Raw genomic sequence first — 6,251 nt, forward strand, 5'->3', positions numbered from 1 at the left:
CACTCATGAGGTAGGGTAGTGAGGTCCATGGTAAGTCAGGGGTAAATGAGAAAAAATAATTATTTCTTGTTGGTACTCTGAGCCCAACCTATTTAATAAACTAGTCACAAGACAGTACAAATAACTGAAATGTTCTAAGTCGCCAATACCATCTAGTGGTTTTTATTGTTAATACTGAATGTTTTTTATTAAATTCAGCAATGTTTACATTGCAGGACTAAGTTGAACATGAACTTTTAAGTTTGACATTAATAACTTCAAGAAGTGCCATATAAATATTTAACTTTAAAAAATAGGAAAATTAGTTTACTTACCCATCAACCAAATATATCAAGATATCAAATGGAACAAAGAAAAGGAAAAAAATAAATATTCTTAGTACAAAAATCTGTTCTGTGTTTTTCCTTAACTGAATGAGCTCTTCTCTTTTTTTTTAACGTTTATTTTACTTTTGTGCACCCATGCATGGGGTGGGGGAGGGGGCAGTGAAAGAGGAAGACAGAAGATCCAAAGACAGCTCCACGCTGACAGCAGAAAGCCCAAGGTGGGGCTGCAACTCAAGAACCTCGAGATCTTTTTTTTTTTTTTTAATATGGAATGCTTCACGAATTTGCGTGTCATCCTTGCGGAGGGGCCATGCCAATCCTCTCTGTAACGTTCCAATTTTAGTATATGTGCTGCCTCAGCGAGTACAAGAACCGTGAGACCTTAACCTGGCCAAAGTCAGAGACACTTACCCCACTGGGCCACACAGGTGCCCTGAGCTCTTATTTCTCTTCACTCAATTTAAAGATATTTTTAAATGGATGGTACATGAATACCATTTTATGACTAATGTACTATGAACTACTTAATCTACCACCTTTACATTTCCTGTAGTTCCCAAATAGAGCAATTTTCTCTCCTAAAACAGCCTGAAACAATTCTCATCCTAGATGAAAACCTCCCTTCTGGAGCAAAAGAGTCAATTTAATTCTCCCAATAAAGAAAATCTCTTATTCTAAGTATACTTCTAAGCTGCCTTTTGATACTGGGGTCTGTGGCAATGTCATTCTGTCTCAGTCATTAGCAGCTAAACCCTCTTAGATGATGATGGGTAATGGGCTCAGCAACCCGGCTTTCTACAGGGCTCATACTATTTTGAATCAAACAAGCATAGGTTACGCACTGTCAAACTATTTAACATAAAACTTTTAAATTAAACAAAAACACTCCTTTCGCAACAGTTGCAGTGTAAGAATGAAAATGTTACTCAATAAACTGGAAACATTTTGTAGTTTAGATTAATTATGAACAAGAATGTATTTCAGAACAAAACAGGACTTATTTTGAAAAAAATAACACTTTAAGTGAAATGAGTCTCATAATGGATGAGGTAGGTAGCAATCACACTGCCGAAAACCTACCACAACATAATAAAAAGTGCTGTAAGTATATCCAAAAAGAAATTATTTAAAATGATGATTTAAAGAATTTTTCAAGGATATAACTGTAAGCTAAAATGGCCGGACTTAACAATGTTTGTTAATTATGGAAAGAAGTTCCTAATGTGTGTGATGGTTAAATTTATGTGTCAGCTCGAATGGGCCACAGAGTGTCTAGATGTTTGGTCAAATATCATTTTGGCTATATCTGTGAGGGTGTTTTAGGATAAGATTAACATTGAAATTGGTAGGAGGAGTAAACATAGTGCCCTCCCTAGTGCAGGTGGACCTCATCCAATCAGTTGAAGGCTTGGATAGAGCATAAAGGTGACCCTCCCCCATTTAAGTGAGAATTCCTCCTGCTTGACTGCCTTTGAAATGAGACAGGCAGTTTTTTTCTGCCTTTGGATTCAAAGTGAAACATTGGTTCTTCTTGGTTCTCGGGCCTACTGGCCTTCAGACTGGAACTGTATCATCAGCTCTTCTGAGTCATCAGCTGACTTACCATGGATATACTGGGAACTGTCAGTCTTCATAACCACATGAGCCAATGCCTTAGAATCAATCAGTCTACCTCTCTGTCTCTCTCTCTCTCTCATCCTCATTCTCTCTCCCTCCCTCCCTTCCTCTCTCTCTCTCTCTCTCTCTCTCTCTCTCTCTGTTTCTACCTGGTAGTAGTATCTATATGTGTGTATATATATATAAGTGGGTGTGTATGTGTATCCTATTGGTTCTGTTTCTCTGGGGAACCCTAATACAATGTGTTTCAAATAAATCAAGTATTACAGGGAAAGAGGACCTTTATCATTCATTCAACAAATGTTTCCTAAACATTCTGCATATTTTCAGGTATCAGTCCAGGTACTAAGGAAATAAATATAAATTAAATGCTACCACTACCTTTGATAAATTCTGGGTCTAGTTCAAGTAACACACTGACAACATTTTTGGAAAACCATTATAAAAATCACTAAACATTTTGTTGTGATATTAAGAATTTTTAAAATATGGATCTAATTTTCACATACCAACTCTAGACAACATAAATGAACTTTGAGATGTTGGGATATATGTCATTCTTTTAATTAACAAAATTACATAACAGTTACACAGTTATACAACTATATACAGTTCAAAGTATTTTATTCTTCATTTCTAGGATTTTTAACAAGAGAAGCTACCTATAAGAAAGAAGGTTAAATTTTTTAGTATTCAAAAGATACATATTCCAACCACTGACATAAGGAAACATTTGAATAATTTCACGTTAGAGGAAGGTTATTCATTACAAACCTGGTTTCAATAAAAATCTCTAGTCCAATTTAAAGAAGACTGCATTTTCAGGGTTTACTCCAAATATAGTCTATAATACCACAGCAATGGTCAAAGAGTTTGGTCTCAAAATAGCTCCTCACAGATTTTAAAAAGTGAAGCATTGTTTAATTTCTGTGACCACTGAATTAAGACTAAAAACATATAGCACATAAAGGGAGCAATGTTGATGACAGTGTTCTCACTATTATTGTTTGTATCTGGCTTGCTAATAAAATAGAAACATTATATTTAGTGTTTAACAATGATACATTAACATTAAAAATCTGTATATGATAACTATCTCCAATGTTATTCATATCATGCAGAACCCAATTTAAGAAGATTGGTTAGTACATTATTAAAGATCTATGTCCCTCCCACCCCAAGGTAGAAATACTAAGTAAAGGGGAGCCTGGGTGGCTCAGTCGGTTGAGTGTCCGACTTCAGCTCGGGTCAGACCTCACGTTCGTGGGTTCGGGCCCCGCGTCGGGCTCTGTGCTGACCGCTAGCTCAGAGCCTGGAGCCTGCTTCGGATTCTGTGTCTCCCTCTCTCTCTGCCCCTGCCCGCTCATGCTCTGTCTCTGTCTCAAAAATAAATAAAACATTTAAAAAAAATTAAAAAAAAAAAAAAAGAAATACTAAGTAAAGTGAAGTAAAGCAAAGTAAAGATTCATGTGCAGGTCTATGAAATTTAGGCATTCCTCAAATTCCTATTTTTGGTCCCTTCTCACTCAATGCTCTTCTACGAGCACCATAACTCCTTGAGGAGATACTACTACCAGGTAGAAACAATGCCACTCAATTCTCCAGTCTGCAATGCTAACAATTCTGTAAGCTCTAGATATATGTGGTCAACAACCTTAACATCGCAAACAGACACATTATATTCTCATGCATTCATTTTTTCCACTCACTCTATTTTTTACATAGTATCAATTGGAGCAAAATTAAATAAAATAAACAAAATAAAATCTAGTAAAAATTTTAAAAATAGGCCATTTTATAATTTAATTCTGTTAACTCACTACTCTAACTCCAATGCCTCGTCTAATTTGTTTTAAGTAAAATATCAATGATAAATATCTCATGAATATAATCACATTACTTCTTCACTAAGAGCCAAAATATACTGAGAGTAGCATGCTACTTCTTCTGCAGTTGCCAAAGAGAGCAATTTTTAATTTCTAGAGCAGTCTGAAGTCATTTCCCCTGCAGATTAAATTTTAATCTCTGTAGTTAACGGCATCTTCATCTGCTCCACAAAGCTATCCCAAGTCAGAAAGCTCAGAATTATCTTTGACTATTGCCTCCCCCTTCACCACTATCTCACATTCAACTGGATATAAATTCTGATTCATTCTGCCTTTAAAATATGTCTCAAGTTAATGCCTCTCCATTCCCACTACTGACACCAGATCTTAGGCTTTGCTCTCTGCTTCTTCTCCACACAATACATACCTCAAACCAAATTTCCCCCTTGCCCTCCCCCTGAAAACAACAACAACCACTTTGATAATGTTTCTCCCTTGTTTAAACACCTTTCAGTGGCTTTACTCACCTGAAGAACAATGTCCAAACTCTAGGTTTAGGTTTGAGGCCTTTACTGATGGGATTCCAAGTTTCCTTTCTGGAAAAATTTTAAGGTGCCACTAGGGGCACTCAGGTCCCCCTTTCCCTGGCCTCACCGCCATGTATTTTGTTGTCTGCACTGGAGGCTCATTTTTACCCTCCTCGACCTTTGGCCATGCTCTTCTTTCTGCTTTCTACACCTTCCCTCCTGAACTCCTACTCACACTTTAGGGCCAATGTCACAGATATCTTATGCTGTGAAGCACGTCCACCCTCACCCCTACTCCCAGCCATCTTCCTTCTCTGTATAGTGATACTTGCAACTGAACTGCACTAAAAGTTTTATGAAATATTTCTCATGCATTATCTTCTTTGATTCTAACCACCCTAATGTAACATATAACTGAATCTGAAGGAAAGTTAACCCCAACCCTCTAATAATGAAGTAAAAGCAATAAACTTGAGACTGGAATCCAATTCAGTCCTCTTGCTCTAGGATCCACCCTCTTTATATTATACTCCCCTGCTTCTTCTTTTCCCTCCTAAGTGCTCTAAAAGCAGTTTATTTCTGTACCATTCCATTAAAACTCAGTGTTTTAAGGTTAGCTTTGTACATAATTGCCTCTCCTTCTATTCTGTATTCTTGGATGGTAGAATCTGACCCTTATTATTTTTATTTTATTTTATTTTTTAATATTTATTTATTTTGAAAGAGAGAGCAAGATATCATGAGAAGGGGAGGGGCAGAGAGAGGGAGAAAGAGAGAGAATCATAACCAACCTCCACACTGCCAGCACAAAGCCTGACTCAGGGCTCTAACTCACTAACTGTGAGATCACGACCTGAGCTGAAACCAAGAGACAGAGGCTTAACTGACTGAGCCACCCAGGCACCCCTTGACCCTTATTATTTTAATGCCAGGACCTAGCTTTAGCACGGCACAAAACAAAAACATAATGAATTATTATTTACTCAATTCATAAGTTAAAGGATCTTAATTTACTAGAATATTTTTATGATGGAATAAAATTTATTTATGTGACAAATACACACATGTACATCACTACCCCTCTTTTTCTTATTCTTTTTAAGAGAGAGAGTGCGAGTCGGGGAGAGGGGCAGAGAAAGAGGGAGATGGAGAGAGAGGGAGAGGGAGAGGGGGAGGGAGAGAGAGAGAATGAGAATCTTAAGCAAGCTCCACACTCAGCACAGATCCCATGAGGCTGGGATCATAACCTGAGCCAAAATTGAGTCAACCAACTGAACCACCCAGCTGCGCCTGCCTGCCCTACCCATCTTAACCATGTACTGCCTAGAGAGCAACTGCCTATCACCCTTTACTATATGCAAACTTTTTGAAGGAGCAGGATGCACATGCTATTTCTATCTTCAGACTTGCTGTACACTATGACATTTGGCTCTCCTGCACCTTCCACTCCATAGAAATGACACTATGTGTCTTGGGTTTTTCCCTTATTATTTTCTTTACTTTTTTTTTTTCCTCTTCTTTTTTTGGTGGTGGGGGTGGTTATGTTTAAATGAAGTTGCTTTTACAACACGAAAGACTTAATCATCCATTTCCTACATAAAAAGTAGATACTTTTTTGCATGGACCTTAAGCAAATTGTAGTATAGAGGTGGAATTTAAGGAAAGGTATTAAGCAGGCTGTGTTGTAGCTTATGAACAAGTAATATATTGTATCATTTATCTTGAATGTATCATAGATAAGCTGCTATATAACGACTGCCACTTCAGATAGCTGTGAAATTAGGTGATTAACTAGCTGTTACTTAACCTTCTAATTTCTGTATAAGTCTAATTACATGAAACAGAAGTTGGTGTTTTGATTTTTTACTTTGCTTTTCTGTTTGGAGTGTCATTGTAACTACTGTATTGTAAATGATGGAAAATAATTGCATATGTTAAAAAAATATGAAACTTTA

General features: G+C 37.0%; 1 non-coding gene across 1 annotated transcript; it reads right to left on the bottom strand.

The window, feature by feature from the left end:
- Positions 1-586: 586 nt before the first annotated feature.
- Positions 587-693, bottom strand: LOC115286113. Its single transcript, XR_003905871.1, has one exon. It is a non-coding gene; the product is annotated as a U6 spliceosomal RNA (small nuclear RNA).
- Between the last annotated feature and the right edge of the window lie 5,558 nt (positions 694-6,251).

Source organism: Suricata suricatta, chromosome 2 (assembly GCF_006229205.1).
Source record: "Suricata suricatta isolate VVHF042 chromosome 2, meerkat_22Aug2017_6uvM2_HiC, whole genome shotgun sequence".
Classification (NCBI taxonomy): domain Eukaryota; kingdom Metazoa; phylum Chordata; class Mammalia; order Carnivora; family Herpestidae; genus Suricata; species Suricata suricatta.